Source organism: Sus scrofa, chromosome 9 (assembly GCF_054392235.1).
Source record: "Sus scrofa isolate SSC_HxYL_T2T_F1_AM1 chromosome 9, Sscrofa_HxYL_maternal_Yorkshire_Landrace_v2.0, whole genome shotgun sequence".
NCBI lineage: Eukaryota > Metazoa > Chordata > Mammalia > Artiodactyla > Suidae > Sus > Sus scrofa.
Genome location: NC_139391.1, coordinates 12,276,461 through 12,297,391, shown reverse-complemented (window position 1 = coordinate 12,297,391; position 20,931 = coordinate 12,276,461). Strand labels below are relative to the sequence as shown.

The window sequence follows — 20,931 nt, the reverse complement described above, 5'->3', positions numbered from 1 at the left end:
TAGAGCCCATTATGAAGGGTATCAGATTGTTTTCTATTTTCTTTTTATGTTAGGATTTTTAATTAATTAATTAATTAATCATTACTATCTTTTGTCTTTTTAGAGCTGCACATGCGGCATCTGGAAGTTCCCAGGCTAGGGATCAGCTTGGAGCTACAGCTGCTGATCTGCACCACAGCCACAGCAATGCAGGATCTGAGCTGTGTCTGCAACTTACACTGCAGCTCATGGCAACACCAGATCCTTAACCCACTGAGCAAGGCCATTGATTGAACCCGTATCCTCATGGATACTAGTCAGGTTCTTAACCTGCTGAGCACAATGGGAATTCCTATCATAGAATTTTTAGAGTATCAAATATTACTTGAGAAAGTAATCTGGGCCTTCATTTTTAAAAGATTTATTTTTTTCAACAGATGTTAATTGATCACCTACTGCATGCCAGGTACACTTAAACTCTAGGAAGAAGTTAATGAGCAAGATAGATAAGACCCTTGGCTTTATGGAGTTCACAGTTTAGCAGTAAAAATAGACAATGAAGCAGTGATTTTTTTTTTTTTGCCATTTCTTGGGCCGCTCCTGTGGCATATGGAGGTTCCCAGGCTAGGGGTTGAATCGGAGCTACAGCTGCTGGCCTACACCAGAGCCACAGCAACGTGGGATCCGATCCATGTCTGCAACCAACACCACAGCTCACGGCAATGCCGGATTCTTAATCCACTGAGCAAGGGCAGGGATCGAACCCACAACTTCATGGTTCCTAGTCGGATTCGTTAACCACTGACGCACGACAGGAACTCCCAGTTTTGTTTTGTTTTGTTTTGTTTTAAATGTCATGGGCAGGTTTACAGTATACTTTGTGATGATACATATTTTAGTGAACTTTGTTTTTATAATTTATTTAGCTTTGTGTTTATCCTCTCTGCCTTTTTTCCTGTATTTGTATAAGTTTATCTTAATAATTTTCTGGATGGTAGGATTATAGGTTATTTTCCTTTGTCTTTCCTATATTTTTCGACATTTCATTTTCAATACTAATACTGTATTTCTTTGGTAATTACCAAACATTTAATTATTTATTTATTTATTTATTTATTTTATTTTCCCACTGTACAGCAAGGGGGTCAGGTTATCCTTACATGTATACATTGCAATTACAGTTTTTTCCCCCACCCTTTCTTCTGTTGCAACATGAGTATCTAGACATAGTTCTCAATGCTATTCAGCAGGATCTCCTTATAAATCTATTCTAGGTTGTGTCCGATAAGCCCAAGCTCCCGATCCCTCCCACTCCCTCCCCCTCCCATCAGGCAACCACAAGTCTCTTCTCCAAGTCCATGATTTTCTTTTCTGAGGAGATGTTCATTTGTGCTGGATATTAGATTCCAGTTATAAGTGATATCATATGGTATTTGTCTTTGTCTTTCTGGCTCATTTCACTCAGGATGAGATTCTCTAGTTCCATCCATGTTGCTGCAAATGGCATTATGTCATTCTTTTTTATGGCTGAGTAGTATTCCATTGTGTATATATACCACATCTGAATCCAATCCTCTGTCGATGGACATTTGGGTTGTTTCCATGTCCTGGCTATTGTGAATAGTGCTGCAATGAACATGCGGGTGCATGTGTCTCTTTTAAGTAGAGCTTTGTCTGGATAGATGCCCAACATTTAATTATTTAAAAGTAGTCTTATAGCGGAGTTCCCATCGTGGCTCAGTGGTAAGGAATCCAACTAGTATCTATGAGGATGCCGGTTTGATCCCTGGCTTCGATCAGTGTGTTAAGGATCCAGAGTTGCTGGGAGCTGTGGTGTAGGTCGCAGATGCTTGGATCTGGTGTTGCTGTGGCTGTGGAGTAAACCAGCAGCTGCAGCTCTGGTTTGACCCCTAGCCTGGGAACTTCCATGTGCTGTGGGTATGGCCCTGAAAAGCAAAATATAAAAATTTAAAAAAAGTAATCTTTTAGCAATAAGTGAAATAAGAGAAAGGTGGTCAAAGGGTACATACTTCCACTTATAAAATGAATAAGTCGTAGGTATGTAATGTATGGCATACTGACTGGTTGATAATACTATATATTTGGAAGTTGCTAAGAGTAGGTCGCCAAAGTTCTCATTGCAAGAAAACTTACTGTTTACAGGTAATGAACCATGTTGTCCAACTGAAACTAATGTAATGTTATGTGTCAATTATGTCTCCAAAAAAAAAAAGAAATTAAGAAAATAGTTTTCTAAGGGTCTTTATAAAAGAAAAATTGAGTTGCTGCTTAAAAAAAAAAAATTATGGTTGCACCCATGGCATATGGAAGTTGGTGAGCCAGGGACTGAATCTGAGCAGCAGTCACAGCAATGCCAGATCTTTTTAACCTGCTGATCTGGGCTGGGGATTGAACCCACACCTCTGCAGTGAGTGACCAGAGTCACTGCAGTCGGCTTCTTAACCTGCGACATAGCGGGAATTCCCTGAGTTGCTGCTTTATATTTACTTTTAATCTTACCAGTTACTTCTCATGACGAATATTACCATCTTCCACCCAAGTCACCCAGATCACAAACCGAGGAGCCAACTTAGACATCAGCATACTCTCTACTTTGTTCCATGTCTTTTTTTAAAAAGCATAAATTTTATTGGGTTATAATTGACTTACAAAGTCGTATTAGTTTTAGGTGTACAGCACAGTAAGTCAGTTATACCAATACCCATTCCTTTTTTTTTTTTTTTTTTTTTTGTCTTTTTGCCATTTCTTGGGCCGCTCCCGCGGCATATGGAGGTTCCCAGGCTAGGGGTCTAATTGGAGCTGTAGCCGCCAGCCTATGCCAGAGCCACAGCAACTCCAGATCCGAGCTGCGTCTGCAACCTACACCACAGCTCACGGCAAGGCTGGATCCTTAACCCACTGAGCAAGGGCAGGGACCGAACCCGCAACCTCATGGTTCCTAGTCGGATTCGTTAACCACTGCGCCACGATGGGAACTCTCCATTCCTTTTCAGATTCTTTTCCCATATAGGTTATTACGTAGGTATTGAGTAGATTATCCTGTGCCATACAGTAGGTCCTTGATATCTAATTTATATATAGTATTGTGTGTATGTCAATCCCAACCCCCTAAATTATCCCTACCCCCGACGTTTCCCCTTTGGTAACCATAAATTTGGTTTCAAAATCTTGGGTCTGTTTCTCTTTTGTAAGTTCTTTTGTATCATTTTTAAATTAGATTCCACATATCAGTGATCTTATATATGATATTTGTCTTTCTTTGACTTACTTCACTTAGAATGAGGATCTCTAGGTCCCTCTATTTTTGCTGCAAATGGCATTCTTTCATTCTCTTTTATGGCTGAGTAATAATCCATTGGATATATGTACCACATCTTTATCCAGTCCTCTGTCGATGGACTTTTAGGTTGCTTCCATGTCTTGGCTCTTCTCAGTGCTGCAGTGAACATTGGGTTGCATCTTTGTGTGTGTGTGTATGTGTGTGTGTGTGTGTGTATGTGTGTGTGTCTTTTTAGGGCTGCACCCATGGCATATGGAGGTTCCCAGGCTAGGGGTCTAATCAGAGCTGTTGCTGCTGGCCTACGCCAGAGCCACAGCAATGCCAGATCCAAGCTGTGTCTGAGACCTATGCCACAGCTCATGGCAACGCTGGATCCTTAACCCACTGAGTGAGGCCAGGGATTGAACCCGAAACCTAATGGTTCCTAGTCAGGTTCATTTCCGCTGCGCCATGACGGGAACTCTGCATGTGTCTTTTTTAATCATGGTTTTCTCCAGATGTATGCCCATGAATGGCATTCCTGGATCATATGGTAGTTCTGTATTTAATTTTTTAAGGAACCTCAATACTGTTCTCTGTAGTGGTTGCACCAGCTTACATTCCCACCAGTGGTGAAGGAAGGTTCCCTTTCTCTGCACCCTCTCTAGCATTTATTGTTTGTAGGCTTTTTGATGACAGCCATTCTCACTGGTATTCCATGGCTTGAGTCTATTTCTTTATCCTGTTTTATATTCACCCTCACTTTTCTGTCATCACTGTTACTCTCTTAGTCAAGCTGAAGTGCTTGCAGGTCTCTGAAGTATGAAAGATTGTTTCACATCTTTATGTCTCTTCTTCACCTTCCTCCCTAAGTTGAATATTCTCTCCTGTCTTCCCTTGCCTGCTTACTGTGCCCCTGGGCATCATTAATCTGCTCTTTAAGCACCAAATGCTCATGTGTAATTTTTCCTACTTCCTCTGTCTCTCCAGTTGAAGTAATCATTTCTGCCTCTTCTCCTGCCATGTGCCTGTGTGGACTGTATCACAGTACTCATAACACTTCAAGCCTGTGAGACTTTACCCTCCTTGAGGACAGGGATTAATGTTCATGAGATGAATAGTTTTTTTTTTTACAACTTATTATAGGACCATGTTCTGTTCTAAAACTTCTTCTTAAAGTTAAATCTTGTGTAAAGTGGAGTTCCCGTCGTGGCGCAGTGGTTAACGAATCCGACTAGGAACCATGAGGTTGCGGGTTCGGTCCTTGCCCTTGCTCAGTGGGTTAACAATCCGGCGTTGCCGTGAGCTGTGGTGTAGGTTGCAGACTCGGCTCGGATCTGGCGTTGCTGTGGCTCTGGCGTAGGCCATTGGCTACAGCTCCGATTCGACCCCTAGCCTGGGAACCTCCATATGCCGCAGGAGCGGCCCAAGAAATAGCAACAACAACAACAACAAAAGACAAAAAGACAAAAAAATAAATAAATAAATAAATAAATAAATCTTGTGTAAAGTAACCTTTTAAATAAACATTTGCCCACCATATGAGAATGACTCGCTTTCCATTGGTAGATGGAAAGCTACCCTTACCCATGTTAGCCCTTGAATTAATCAGATTTTTGTATCCTGTTTAATTAGATATAATACTCTATTTAAAATGAATGCATATAATTGGAAAAAGTTAAAGCCTACTCTGTGATAGTCTAATGCAGGGGTGGGCAAAGAATGGCCTGTGGGCCACATTTGGCCTTTGGCTGTTTTTGTAAATAAAATTTTATTGGTACATGGCCTTGCACATGTGTTTACATGCTGTCTTTGGTTGCTGTCACACTCAAGTGGCAGAGTTGACTGGTTGTGACAAAAAAGTATAGCCTGCAAAACCTAAAGTATTTTCTACTTGGCCCTTTACAGGAAAAAAAAAATTGTTGTTCCATATTCTAGTGAAGAAAGATAATTCTCAGATTATTATCTTTGTGTTTGAGAATGTTTTTAGCACTAGCGTGTCCTGTGAGGTGAATGTGGTAACCACTACACGGTGGAAACACCTGTGTGTCCTGTGAATGACAGTGGAGCAGTGGTTTCCTCAATATTTATCTAATTTTACACATACCTTTTTTACTATTATTCTGTCTTAGGTTAGCCTTTCTGTTAACAGTGACGAAGACATTACAGTGGATTTAATTCTTTCGCTCAAGGGTAGTTATGGCTTTTTCCTCCTAATTGGCGTAAGGCAAGGCAGGGATGGGGCTGAGTGACATAGTAATTGGCAGAAAGGGTAAGAATTGTAATAATACTGCTGCTACACTGGCCTCGAAGTCTCATCCAAGTAGAACGATTTAAGATATGGTTTAGAGGTAGTGTCCCCAGGTCTTGGTGAAGATAAGGTTGAGTGAGTGATGATAGCATCCCGGTAGTTAGATGGGAAGGGATGTATTGATTGAGGGTAGAACTTAAAAGATTTACTTAGGGACAGAGCGTTGGAGAGAACATATTGGAGAAGAACCAACTTACTAGTGGGTGGTTTTATGTGTCTTGAAAATCAATCATTATTTTACAGGGAAATTGTAGAGTGTTGGTTATAAAGCTTTGGCACTTGAAATTCTGGATATTTCAGGGAATTAATTTTCCTGATCCTGAGCATGCTCACAGTTGGCTTTGAAAATAAATATAATTGCTGTTTCCTCAATGTTTAAATGTAAATGTTAGAAGTCTTTCATGGAAAAAAGTTAGATGGAATGAGTTATTCCAAATTTTAACTTGCCTTTGATGTTTGGAGGTTTGGGATATAGCACAGTTGTAACACATTGAAGAACTTTGTCTAATCAGAAATATAATAGAGCTTAATTTATATTCCCACTAAAGTCGTGCCAAACCTTACTTTATTAGAACCATAAAGGAACCATCTGTAGTAATGCTAATAACTTGGACTGGCATGTAAATCCAGACATTTTATAATCCCCTATTTTAGAGAATTTTTTTGCCCTGTAAGTTTTGGCTCTGATTGACTGGTTTGTTCTTGTTTTTCTTTTTGCCTTCATGGCCTTTCTTTTTATAGCCTTTTTCTTCTATACTTGCCTGGTTGATTCACCATGATAACTATGTTGCATCTTTTTTTTTTTTCCCCTATTTTCCCATATTTTGGACCTCCCTTTCCAATCTTAATTTTATTCTTCATTCCTGTTCTATAGAAACTAAAACTTACTGGTAAGTTACCAGGAAGTTACTTACTTACTGTTAGTTACTGTAAGTTACTTACTTACAGTAAGTTACTTACTTTCCAAAACTAAGTGGTAAAAATGAAAAATGAGGGGCTTTGTAATATGCATCTTTACTATAATTTTGAAGATAAAATGCCTTTAGTAATAATGTTATAGTTCTTAGAACTTCTTGTTGTGTCATACTCTATGCTGAAGTCTTCTACTAAGATTAGTTAATCCTCACAACCACTCTATCTTGCTGTTACTATTTTCACTTTCTAGATTAAAGAAACTGAGTCTTACTTAAGTGGTAAAGTGACTTGCCTGAAGTCACAGAGCATTAAAGATTTGGAGAAAAATTTATAAAGATAGTTTATGTTGCTGTGGGAATTTAAAACTGGGTAAATCTGGCTTCAGAACCCTAATTTTTAACCACTGTAAAAAGTATGATCTTATGATTGTTAATCATAAGTATAATCATATGATTGTTATATGATCCCCAATACCATGGTCTTGGTCTGAGTGTTCACTCTTAAGCTTCTGAGTCCGATTATAACATTCTTTTCTGCTCATTTATACTTTCTTACTTTGAAAAGTTCCTCTCTATCAGTATGAACATTATTATAAAAGGTGTAATATTTTAATTACTGAAATACATTAAGAGTAAAGAAGTGCAAGTTCACAGATACAACTGAATGCCTTGAACATAAATCTTTGCCTATTCGTCATTGCTTAGGACAACTGCAGTCTTCCTTGGCCTTCGAAATACAGTTGACCTTTGAACAACACGAGCTTGAGCTGTGTGGGTCCATTTATAAACGGGGATTTTTTTTTCCCCCCTATAGTAAATACTACAGGACTACATGATCCAGAGTTGGCTGAACCTTTGGGTGGAAGAACTGAGGAATCGTGGATATGGAAGGCTTATTATAATTTATACTCAGATTTTTGATCCTGTGGAGAGTCAATGTCCCTAACGCTTATATTGCTCGGGGGTCAAGTAATTCTCTTCTTTAATCTTTTTGAGTTAAGACTCCATCTTCTATAGCTGTGAAGTTTTGTGCAGCATGTCATCAAAAGCCTTCGGGGTGTTACACCTTCCTTTTACCCTAGTTAAGTGGTCTTATTTTTTTCCCTTCTAGCTTAGTGGTTTTCAGCCCGTGTTATAATCAGGTGAATTAATTAACTGTTTCTGCTTGCGTGTTAGAATCATGTAGGGAATCCTTTTGATGCCTGGGCCTTACTACACATCAACAAAGTTAGAATCTTTGGGGACTGGGGTCCTAGCATCAGTGATTCTCCTGTATAACCAGGAATGTGTGTCTCACCTGTTTGTCCTGGTACTTCAAATTCTGTTTTAAAGTCTATTTTGTTTGGTATTAATGTTGTTTCTCTAGCTGTCTTTTGGTTACTGCTTTGCACAGGATATCTTTTTTCATCCTTTTTAACCTCGTTGTGCCTTTGATTCTGAAATGTGTCTCGTGTGGACAGTATATATATATATATATTTTTTTTTTTTTTTTTAATAAATATATATATATTTGGCTGCCTGGTGGCATATGGAGCTCCTGGGCCAGGGATCAGATCTGAGCCGCAGCTGCCAACTTAAGTGGCAGCTGCAGCAATGCCGGATCCTTAACCCACTCTTCTTGGCTGGGGATCGAACCCTTATTCCAGTATTCCCAAGACACTGCCCATCCTGTTGTGTCACAGTGGGAGCTCCGATAAGCATATATTTGTGTCACGTTTTCATGGCCGTGTTTGCATGAAACTAGCAGTGCAAACAATTGTGTATATAATTGCTATAAGAGAGGTGCTTTGGGAATATGTGAGAGCAAGTACCTAACTTTTCCCCTAACTTTTCCCAGGGGATACCATAGTGTCAGTGTAGACATTATGGAAACTTGAATGGTTAAATAGGAGATGGAAAAGCATTCCAGTTTGGAACAAAATGAGAAAAGGCTTAGAAATGTGAAATGATATGGTATGTCCAGGAAATTGCTACCTAACTTTAGGCATTAGCTTTCTAGAAGATTTGTGGCTGAGGAACGTCAGACCATGTGAGAAAATAAGAAAAGCATATGTGTTAACCTCTGTCTTCTAAGCTTATTACTTTTTAGAGGAATCCTCAGAGTACAGTTTTAAAAACCACTTTTTCTTTCATCTTTCTGAAGACATCTCAGGGAAAAGTTATTATTACTTCTCTGTTATTTATTTTTTAAAAAATCTTAGCCCAATTTCTCTGAGTTGTTTTTTATCATCTCCACCAAGGGTGACTCGAAATTCTTGTTTTTATTTTTTAACTTTATTTATTTATTTATTTTTGAAATTCTTATTTTTATTTTTATTATTATTATTATTATTATTTGGTCTTTTGTCTTTTTAGGGCTGCACCTGCTGCAGCATATGGAGGTTCTCAGGCTAGGGGTCCATTTGGAGCTGTAGCCACCGGCCTACACCACAGCCACAGCAACTCGGGATCTGAGGCGCGTCAATGACCTATACCACAGCTCACGGCAATGCCGGATCCTTAACCCACTGAGCGAGGCTGGGCACAGAACCCTCAATGTCATGGTTCCTAGTCGGATTTGTCTCCACTGCGCCACGACAGGAACTAGGAAGTTCTTATTTTTAAAATTAAAATTTTTTGAGTTGTTGAAAGGCAGTGGGCAGGCTTGAGAGTAGGGAAATCAACTAGAGAGTATAATGTTGTTGGTGAGATGTGATTTGGAGCAGTGGCTATTGGGAGTGAGGAGAAAGGCTAGATCTGAGAAAGATTTTGCTGGTAGAATTGATAGGGATTTAAAAAATGGATTATTGTAAAGTAAGAAGAATTAAGTTTGATTCCCAGGTTTCTGGCTTAGAGAGTGAGTAGTTAATAGTTCCATTGCTGAGGAAAGAAATGACCAAAAGACCTAGCCATATGTAAATGGTATGATTCCCTATTTCAAAAAGTTCAGAATACTAATAACATATATGGGCATTACTCAAGAACTAACTATGTAAATTTTATAGCCTACTGAAAGTATAGTCTGAATAAGATTATGGCAGGATATTTTATAGCTGTTTTGTTTTTTGTGATTTATTGAAGTTGCTATATCTGTACATGCTATACATATGTTAAATATATACTTAGTATATTTTGTTAAGGACAGTTTTTTAGAGTACCTTATTTATATACTTAAGATAATTAAAATTAGTTTTAATAAAGTATCCTGGCATTGGTGTCCAATTGTATTCCCTTAAGTAAAGCTTTCTTTTAACTGAAATGTTCTGCCATTTCCATTTGCAAAAAATACTTGTAATTTTAGAGGTTGCTGTATTCTGCTGAGTAACAATTCGATAATTATTAGACATTCTTTCTATGCCCTCCACTCCACCAAGAAACAGATGGAACCTCAAATAAATTGAAATGCCACTCTAAATAAATATGTTAAAGATGTAGTGGTGGATTGAGTCCATTGCGTAGATGAGATGTACGTAAGTACATGTATGTCCTTAGTATGGATCGATAGTTGATGAGTAATTCTTGGTTATTTTTGAAACATTCTTTAGCTGAAATTTTGAGTTGAATTCCATTTTAGGTGACTTTCTCTATTACACATGCTATTAGATACCGTGTAGTATCTACATTGTTACTTGAGTTATAGTTAAACTCCGGTCTCATGCTATTTAGTTACTGAAGGCTAGCTCTCGAAAGACAAAATGTTACCACTCTAAGACGTTATATATACTTCCTAAGCTAGAACTATCAATAATGTAAATGATTATATCAAAAAGGAAATTAATACTGGGAAATTTTTTCAGTTTTCTCTAAGGTTGATACTAGAGTACCATAATTTGCTTTAGTAACTATTCTGTACTCAAGTCATATAAGAGTCATTAAGAGTCTTAACCTGCTTCCTCCTGACCCTGGCTCTCAGCCCCACACTCAACCTGCTATGTTCTTTTTTTTTTAACTTTTTAGGGCTACACCCATGGGGCATATGGAAGTTCCCAGGCTAGGGGTCTAATCAGAGCTGTAGCTGCTGCCTACACCACAACCACAGTAATGCCAGATCTGAGCCAGGTCTGCAACCTACACCACAGCTCACGGTAATGCAGAATCCTTAACCCACTGAGTGAGGCCAGGGATTGAACCCACAACCTCATGGATACTCGTGTTCATTACTCCTGAGCCACAACAGGAACTCCAACCTGCTATGTTCTAATTACCTGGGACTTTAGTTCCACATTGTCATTCATTTATATTTATGTTTCTCAACAATTATTTAAATTTAACTCTGTGTTTTAGTAGTTTATTCTCCTACCACTCTTTTGCTTTGTTGTTTGTTTTCTTTTCTTTTCTTCTCTTTTTGGCTACCCTGAGGCACGTGGAGTTCCTGGGCCAGGGATCAGATCCCAGCCCGGTTGCTGTGGCTGTGGCATAGGCCAGCAGCTGCAGATGCTATTCAACCCCTAGCCTAGGAACTTCCATATGCCCCATGTGCAGCCTTAAAAGACCAAAAAAAAAAAAAAGTATATATTTATATATATATTTTTTGAATTAAAAAAAAGGGAGTTCCTGTTGTGGCTTAGTGGTAACAAACCTGACTAGGATCCATGAGGACGCAGGTTTGATCCCTGGCCTTGCTCAGTGGGTTAAGGATCTGGTGTTGCCCTGGGCTGTGGTGTAGGTCACAGATGCGGTTCAGATCTTGTGTTGCTGTGGCTGTGGTGTAGGCTGGCACCTGTAGCTCCAATTCAATTGTGGCCTGGAGATTTCTATGTGCTCCAAGTGCAGCCCTAAAAAGACTCCCTCCAAAAGTAAATAAATAAATAAATAAATAAAGTAAAATAGATTCCAGCTGCAGTTATAACCCAAGCTGGAGCTGTGGCAGTGATGGATCCTTAACCCACTGTGCTGGGCTGGGGATCGAACCTGTGTCCCAGGGCTCCCAAGATGCTGCCCATCCTTGGGAACTTCACTTACCACTGTGTTTATGTTTTTTGTGTGTTTTTTTTTTTTTTTTTTTGTCTTTTTCTAGGGCCACTCCCATGGCATATGGAGGTTCCCAGGCTAGGGGTCTAATCGGAGCTGTAGCCACAGCTCACAGCAATGCCGGATGCTTAACCCACTGAGCAAGGCCAGGATTGAACCCACAACCTCATGGTTCCTAGTTGGATTTGTTAACCACTGTGCCATGATGGGAACTCCAACTTACCACTGTTTTTGATTCCCACATTTTTCCTCTTAGATTTATTCTTTTGCCTGTAGTACATTCTTTCCCAAACAGGATTTCTGAGTGGTGAACTTTGTGTTCTTGTGTGTCTGAACATACATTTATTTTGTCCTGTGTGCTGAGTGCCTGTTTAGGTTGAATACAGTGTTCCAGTGTTCAAAGAATTTTCCCCCAGAACTTTGATATTGATATTGCTCTTTTATCTTCTAGCATCCACTGTTGCTGATGAGAAATCAGTCTGATTGTTGTTCCTTTGTAAGTGAGTTTCTTTTCCTTCCTGAAAGATTGTTATGATTTTTTTTTTCTTAATTCCTGGAGCTTTGAAATTTTTTAGGATGTGCTTTTTTTCTTCAATTTCCTTGTTTTTGATTTTACGAGACGTAAAACTTGAATACTTATTTGACGTATACCATGTATATTACTCCTGTACTGATTCTCTTTCCTCTGTTCCCATTAGGCAGCCACTGTTACGAATTTTGGAGTTTGTTGTTCTCAGGAACCCTTTTATATTAAGCATATATATTTATGTATATCCATAAGCAATACATGGTATGGACTGATAATATGTTTTAACACTTTTTATGTAAATAATGTAACACTCTGCATTCCTCTACAGTTTTCTCCCCTCCCCACACTGTTTTTGAAAGTTTTCCATGTTGACGCCTTGCTGTTTTAGTTATTTACTACAGTATTCTATTACCTGGTGGATATTTAGGTTTGTTTTTGTGCTATTAAGAGTAGTGCTGTAATGAACATTCTAACATGTTTGCCTAGAGCGGGAGTGCTTTTGAGACAGAAGGGTATACAGTCATCCCTTGTTATCAGTGGGAAATTGTTTCCTTGCCCCCCAGGATTCCAAAACCTGAGGATGCTCAAGTACCTTATTTAAATGGCTTAGTGCCCTCTGCCCTCCTTGGCAGGTTCCATGCCCAGGGGTATGGAAGGTCCATTGTCTTTCTTTTTGCGTTGGGATGGCTGGGTTGCTTTCCAAATTAGCTTTGTCAGTTTATACACTGCAGTAATGTATGAGGGTTCCTGTTTATCCAGATAATCAAAACTTGGTATTGTCAGAGTTTTTAAGTTTTTGATATTGTGATTGTGAACTAGTTTCATACTGTTGCTCTGGTAAGTTCAGCATTTTTTTCATGTTTTTTTGACCATTCATTTTTCCCTTCTGTGAATTGCCTTTTTATAGCATTTCTCCAGTTTTCTATGTTGTTTTTATTGATTTGTAGCAGTTTTTTATGTATTTCAGATGTCAGTCCTTTTGTCACTTTTATTTGCAATTTAAATATCTCAATACCATTTTTATAGTATCTTGTTGTTTTTGCTTTTTTTATGGCGAAACCTGAGGCATCTGGAAGTTCCCAGGCTTAGGGATCAAATCAGAGCTGCAGCTGCTGGCCTACACCTCAGCCACAGCAACAGCAATGCGGGATCTGAGCTGCATCTGCAGTCTACACCACAGCTCATGGCAACGCCAGATCTTTAACCCACTGAATGAGGCCTGCATCCTCATGGATGCTATTTGGGTTTGTAACCTGCTGAGCCACAGCAGGAACTCCTATAGTATCTTGTTGATCCAGACTTTAAATTTAGTGTAGTATAATTGTCAGTCTGTTTTTTTTAACATTTACATTTTTCTTTTTTTCTTTTTTTTTTTTTTTTGTCTTTTTGCCTTTTCTAGGGCCGCTTCCCACAGCATGTGGAGGTTCCCAGACTAGGGGTCCCATCGGAGCTGTAGCCACCAGCTTACACCAGAGCCACAGCAACGCGGGATCTGGGCCGCATCTGCATCTTACACCACAGCTCATGGCAACGCCGGATCCTTAACCACTGAGCAAGACCAGGGATCGAACCTGCCACCTCTTGGTTCCTAGTCGGATTCGTTAACCACTGTGCCACTATGGGAACGTTCTCAGGCCAGAGATCAAACCTGCACCATAGCATTGATCCAAGCTGGGGCAGTGACAGTGCCAAATCCTTAGCCCACTGTGACACAAGAGAATTCCCCTCTTTATGGTTTTGAGGCATAAGGTGTTCGTCTGTATTTTCTACTGAAAGTTTCGTTTGAATTCAAACTGTAGTCTTAAACCTCTTGGAATTTATTTTTGTACAGTATGTAAGGTTTTTCTTCTTACAATTTTGTAATGCCAACTTTTGGATACCAATTTCCACATATATGTGAGTCTGTTTCTAGGCTCTTTTTTTGTTGCACTAGTATATCCTTCACCAAATGGTTTCATTTGCTGTAGCTTTAAAGTAAGTCCTTTTATCTGATTAGACAAGTTTTCCCACCTTGTTCTTTGAAACGCTGTTGGTTATTTTTAGCCCTTAATGGTCTCCTCTGAATTTTAAAGTTGACATGTCAAATTTACAGAATCATTGGTTGGATTTTATTCTTTTTTTTTTTTTGTCTTTTTGCCATTTCTTGGGCCCCTCCCTCGGCATATGGAGGGTCCCAGGCTAGGGGTCTAATCAGAGCTGTAGTCCCCAGCCTACACCAGAGCCACAGCAATGCGGGAACCGAGCTGCGTCTGCAACCTATACCACAACTCATGGCAACTCCGGATCGTTAACCCACTGAGCAAGGGCAGGGACCGAACCCGCAACCTCATGGTTCCTAGTTGGATTCGTTAACTACTGCGCCACGACAGGAACTCCGGATTTTATTCTTATACCAACTGGTACATAGGCATACCTTGGAAATACTACAGGTTGGGTTCTAGACCACTGCAATAAAGTAAGTCACCTGAATTTTTTGATTTCCCAGTGTATATAAAAGTTATGTTTGTACTATAGTCTGTTAAGTATGCAGTAGCATTGTATCTTTAAAAAAATGTACATACCTTGGTTAAAAAATACTTTATTGCTAAAAAATTCTATCATCAGCAAGTCATAATCTTTTTGCTGGTAGAAGGTCTTGCCTCAGTGTTGATGTCTGTTGACTGATCAGGGTGGTGGCTGCTGAAGGTTGGGGTAACTGAGGCAATTTCTTAAAATAAGACAGTGAAGTTTGCCACATCAATCTTTCTTTCATGAATGATTTCTCTTTAGCATGCCAAACTGTTTAATAACATTTTACCCTCAGCAGAACTATCAAAATTGGAGCCAGTCTTCTCAAATCCTGCTGCTGCTTTATCAACTAAGTTTATGTAATATTTTACATTTGCTTGTTGTAATTTTAATAATAAAATGTAGGTGCATTTCATGTCATCTCAACAATTTCAGTAGTAAGATAAAGATCACTGGTTAAAGAACACTGTAACAAATATAATAATAATGAAAAAGTTTGAAATATGTGGAGAATTACCAAAATGTGACACAGATAGGAACTGAGTAAATGCACCAATACACTTGTTCCCCGCAGGGCTGCACGAACCTTCAGTTTGTGAAAATGTAGAATTTGTAAAGTGCAATAAGGTGAAACCCAGTAAAACAAAGTGTACGTGTACAGTAATACAGTACAGTTCTGACCCCAGCCACCTAGAGTTAGGGTCAGAGTCCGCAGACTGAAGGGCATGATCACCAGGATTGCCCCCGTTTCAGTTGCCAGCTTCAGGTTCCTGCAGCCTACTTCAAGTTTGATGATTTGCTAGACTGACCCAACAGTATTCAGAAAAGTACTATATTCTGACTATGGTTTGATTTTTATTTTATTTATATATTTTTTTGCTATTTAGGGCCACACTCACGGCGTGTGGAGGTTCCCAGGCTAGGGGTTGAATCAGAGCTGTAGCTGCTGGCCTACACCACAGCCACAGCAACGCGGGATCTGAGCTGCATCTGCGACCTACACCACAGCTCAGGGCAACGCCAGATCCTCAACCCACTGAGTGAGGCCAGAGATTGAACCTGCATCCTCATGGAAGCTGGTCAGATTCAGTACCTGCTGAGCCATGACAGGAACTCCCTGATTATGGTTTTATTTTAAAGGGTACAATTAAAGACCAGCCAAATGAAGAGACACATAGTGCAAGGTCTCAGAGGGTCCCAACATAGAGTATTCATGCTCCCGCCCCGTGGAATCCGGGTGCTTCTCCCTCCTGGCACATCAGTGTATTCACCAGTCAGAAAGTGCCGCTGAGCTTCAGTGTGGCAGTGTTTTGTTATTGTTTGTCTTTTTTTTTTTTTTTTTTTTTTTGCCATTTCTTGGGCCTCTCTCGCGGCATATGGAGGTTCCCAGGCTAGGAGTCCAGTTGGAGCTGTAGCCACCGGCCTACGCCAAAGCCGCAGCAACGCAGGATCCAGGCCACATCTGCAACCTACACCATAGCTCACGACAACACCGGATCCTTAACCCACAGCAAGGGCAGGGATCAAACCCGCAACCTCATGGTTCCTAGTGGGATTCGTTAACCACCGCACCATGACGGGAACTCCTGTTTGTCTTTTTAGGGCTGCACCTGTAGGTTCCCAGGCTAGGGGTCAAGTCAGAGCTGTAGCCGCCAGCCTATACCACAGCCACAGCAACGCAGGGCCCAAGCTACATCTGTGACCTACACCACAGTTCATGGCAGCACCAGATCCTTAACTCACTGAGCGAGGCCAGGGATTGAACCTGCGTCCTCATGGATACTAGATAGATTTGTTTTTGCCTAGCCATGGTCGGAACTCCATGGCAGAGAGTTTTGGCCACATGATTGAACTCAATGTCCAGTCCCTCACCCCTCCATGGAAGTGTTGCTGATACCACATGGCTCAAAGCCCCCAACTGTCTAATCACAGGATTGGTATTTCTGGCGTGACTAGCCCCTCCTAAACTCTTGCCTTTCTGGGATAAATCCGACTTGGTCGTGATATGTAATCTCTTTAGTATGTTGCTGGATTCAGTTTGCTTGTATTTTGTTGAATTTTTCTGTGTTCGTATTCGTAAAGAATACTCATCTTTTTGTTTCTTGTGATTTTTGTTTGGTTCGATGTCAGGGTGATGTGGTCTCATAGAACGACTTGGGTAGCATTCCCTCATTTTCTGTGCTTTAGAGGAGTTTGAAAAGGAATGGTGTTAATTTTCTAGATGTTTGGTAGAATTCTCCAGTGAAGCCGTTGAGTCCTGGCCTTCTCTTTGTGGAAAGTTTTTTTTTTTTTTTTTTTTTTTTTTTTCTGTCTTTTTGCCATTTCTTGGGCCGCTCCCGTGACATATGGAGGTTCCCAGGCTAGGGGTCTAATCAGAGCTGTAGCCAATGGCCTACGCCAGAGCCACAGCAACGCGGGATCCGAGCCGAGTCTGAAACCTACACCACAGCTCACGGCAACGCCGGATCCTTAACCCACTGAGCAAGGGCAGGGACCGAACCTGCAACCTCATGGTTCCTAGTCGGATTTGTTAACCACTGCGCCACGATGGGAACTCCTGTGGGAAGTTTTTTGATTTACTAACTTTTTTTTTTTTTAACTTAAATCCTTATGGGTATTCAGATTTTCTGTTTCTTCTTTTGTAAATTTTGATAGTTTGTTTCTAGAAATTTGTGTTTTTCATCTAGGTTATGTCATGTGTCACCATTCAGTTGTTCGTAGTATTCCTTAATCCTTTTATTTCTGTAAAGTCATTAGTAATATCTCTTCTTTCATTACTGATTTTAGTAATTTGAGTTTCTTTTTCCTTCATCAGTCAAACTAAAAGTTTATCAATTCTGTTCATCTTTTCAAACAACCAGCTTTAGGTTTCATTGACTTTGATTCTATTTATATTAAATTTCCAGGTTAGGCATATTCTTAGAGGCAGAAAACAGATTTGTGGTTGGCCTAGGATGAGGTGGGGAGGAGGTTTGGAAGGGATGTAGGTTCTTTCCAGATTGATGGGAATGTTCTGTGATGGGCCCATGATACTGTGAATATACTAAAGCAGCTGAATTGTACCCATTAAAATGATGGACGTTACATGATACAAATTTTATTCAATAACCAAATTTTTTTTTTTTTTTTTTTTGTCTTTTTGCCTTTTCTAGGGCCGCTCCCGCGGCATATGGAGGTTCCCAGGCTAGGGGTTGAATTGGAGCTACAGCTGCCGGCCTTTGCCAGAGCCACAGCAACTCGGGGATCCGAGCCATGTCTGCAACCTACACCACAGCTCCCGGCAATGCCGGATCCCCAACCCACTGAGCAAGGCCAGGGATCGAACCCGCAACCTAATGGTTCCTACCCGGACTTGTTAACCACTGAGCCACAACGGGAACTCCCCAAATTATTTTTAGAGTTAAATGACTGTATATGTGTTCTCCTATTTCTGGACCCTATTTCTGTTTCTGTAATCTGTTTTTCTTGAGGCCAATGTCACTCTGCCTTGACTCAATCAATCCTAACTTTGTAATGAGTCTTAAAGGCAGGTAATTTAAGTGGTTCAACTTTATTCTTCTTTTCAAAGATGCTTTTAGCTATTCTAGGCCCTTTTGCATTTTCATATGAATTTTAGAATAAGCTTATCACTTTCTACCGAAAATTTCTCTCTGGAGTTCCCATCGTGGCTCAGCGGTTAATGAACCTGACTAGCATCCATGAGGATGCGGGTTTGATCCCTGGCCTCGCTCAGTGGGTTAAGGATCTGGCGTTGCCATGAACTGTGGTGTAGGTTGCAGACATGGCTCGGATCCCGTGTTGCTGTGGCTCTGGCATAGGCTGGTGGCTACAGCTCTGATTAGACCCCTAGCCTGGGAACTTCCAATATGCTGTGGGTATGGCCCTAAAAATGACAAAAAAGATTTTTTTTCTCTGGAATCTTTTTTGGGATTGTGTTGAAACTACAGATGAATTTGGGAAAAATTGATACCATAATATACTGAGTCTTTTTTTTTTTTTTTTTGTGGACACACCAGCAACATGTGGAAGTTCCCAGGCCAGGGATTGAATCCAAGCCACAGCTGCAACCTGTGCCATAGCTGTGGTGATGTCAGATCCTTAACCCACTGTGCTGGGCCAGGGATCGAACCCAAACCACCTCAGAGACAATGCTAAATCCTTTACCCACTGTGCCACAGTGGGAACTCCCAGTTTTACTTCTTTTATCATCTGCATGCCTTTGATTTCTTTTTCTTCCCAGAACCATACATTGAGTTGTGAATATATGTGGTGGTTGTGGACATTCTTGCCTTCATCCTAATCTTAAGGGGACAGCAGTTACTCTTTTACCATTAAATATGTTGATGACAGGAGATTTTTCACTCTGTCCTTCCTCAGATTGATAAAGTTCCTGGCTATTTCTGGATTGCTTTATTCAGGAGTTGATGTTGGATTTTGTTAGTTATTTTAGCATATACTGAGATGATTGTTCTTTTTCATTTAAGTTTATCCATGTGGTGAATTACACGGATGGACTTTTTAAAACCAGTTTTGCGTTTTGGGAGATAAACTCCATTTACTCATTGCTGTGGACTGAATTGTGTCTCCCCCAGGTTTATGTTTCGAAGCCCTACTCCCCAGTGAGGCTGTGTTTGGGATAGGGTTTTAGGAGATAATTAAGGTTAAGTGAGGTCCCAAGAGTAGGACCCTAAAAGGACTGTGACCTCTTAAGTGAAGAGGAAGCGAAGTCTCCTCTGCCATGTGAGGACGCAGTGAGAAGGTGGTTGTTTTCGGGAAGAGCGCTCTCACCAGAACCTGACCATGCCAGCACCCTTATTTTGGACTTGCAGGTTCAAGAACTGTGAGAAAATATTTATCTGTTGTTTAAACTGCACAGTCTATATGGCATTTTTTTGGCCACGTCCACAGCGTGTAGACGTTCCCACGCCAGGGATCAAACCTGTGCCACAGCAGTAACCTGAGCCATAGCAGTGACAACACTGGATCCTTCACCAGGGAACTCAAAATGTGGTATTTCGTTTGTGTGTGTGTGTGTGTGTGCGTGCGCGTGCGCACACGTGTGTGTTATTTTAGGGCTGCATCCATGGCATATGGAGGTTCCCAGGCTAGGGGTCGAATTGGAGCTGTATCTGCCAGCCTACGCCACAGCAACAGCAACTTGGTACCTGGGCTGTGTCTGCAACCTACACCACAGCTACATCAATGCCAGATCCTTAACCCACTGAGCAAGGCCAGGGATTGAACCCGAATCCTCATGGATCCTAGTTGGGTTCATTAACCACTGAGTCACGAAAGAAACTCCTCAGATGCAGTATTTTGTTTTTGTTTTTTTCTGTCTTTTTGGCCATACACCTGGCATATGGAAGTTTCCGGGCCAGGGATCAAATCCAAGCGGAATATGTGACCTGTGCCACATCTACTGCAATGCCAGATTCTTAACCCTCTGTGCCAGGCCAGAAATTGAACCAGCAACGCCACAGAGACAAGCTGGATGATTAACCCACTGCACTAAGTAGGAACTCCCCAATATAATATTTTGTTATGGCAGTCTGAGCAGACTAAGGTATAGTCATTATGCATTATCCTTTTTTATATGTTGCTAAAATACTGTCAAGGAATTTTTCATCTGTGATCATTAGAGTTATTTGTGTTTTAATATATTTTTTTCTTTTGATGTATTTTTCTGATTTGTTATCAGGGTAGTATTGGCCTCAGGGAAGAACTGGGAAGCATTTCCTCCCTTTCAGTTTTAGGGAAGTTTGTATAGAATTGGAATTCTTAAAAAAAAAAAAAAAAAAAAAAAAAAGAGTTCCCTTCGTGGCGCAGTGGTTAACGAATCCGACTAGGAACCATGAGGTTGTGGGTTCGGTCCCTGCCCTTGCTCAGTGGGTTAAGGATCCAGCGTTGCTGTGAGCTGTGGTGTAGGTTGCAGACGTGGCTCGGATCCCGCGTTGCTGTGGCTCTGGCGTAGGCCGGTGGCTACAGCTCTGATGGGACCCCTAGCCTGGGAACCTCCGTATGCCGCGGGAGCGGCCCTAGAAAAGGCAAAAAGACAACAAAAAAAAGAGAAGAATTGGAATTCTTTCAATATGTGGCTTAATTTACCAGTGAATCCTTCAGGGTCTAGAATTTTCTTTATGGGAAGGTTTTAAACGACAGATTCGCTTTCTTTAGATACAGGATTATTCATGTTATCTCTGTTTGGATGAGCTTTGGTAATTTGTTTCTTTCAAAGAACTTTTCCATTTCACTAAACTTACAAAATTAACCAACATACATTGCTCATAATATTCTTATCTTTTTCATGTCTGTAATGCATTTCATTCATGATATTGTTAATTTGTGTCTCATTTTCCCTCTTGGTCAGTCTGGATAGAGACTTATCAGTTATTTTAATTTTTCTCAAAGAACCAGATTTTGGTTTCATTTATTTCTACTACTTATTGTTTCCATTCTGCTG

General features: G+C 40.5%; 2 protein-coding genes across 3 annotated transcripts in view; both read left to right on the top strand.

The window, feature by feature from the left end:
* Positions 1-20,931, top strand: part of LOC100511652 (glycerophosphodiester phosphodiesterase domain-containing protein 4) — an 882,168-nt gene that overhangs the window by 277,224 nt on the left and 584,013 nt on the right. The gene's annotated exons all lie outside the window — the stretch shown is intronic.
* Positions 1-20,931, top strand: part of RSF1 (remodeling and spacing factor 1) — a 157,534-nt gene that overhangs the window by 8,423 nt on the left and 128,180 nt on the right.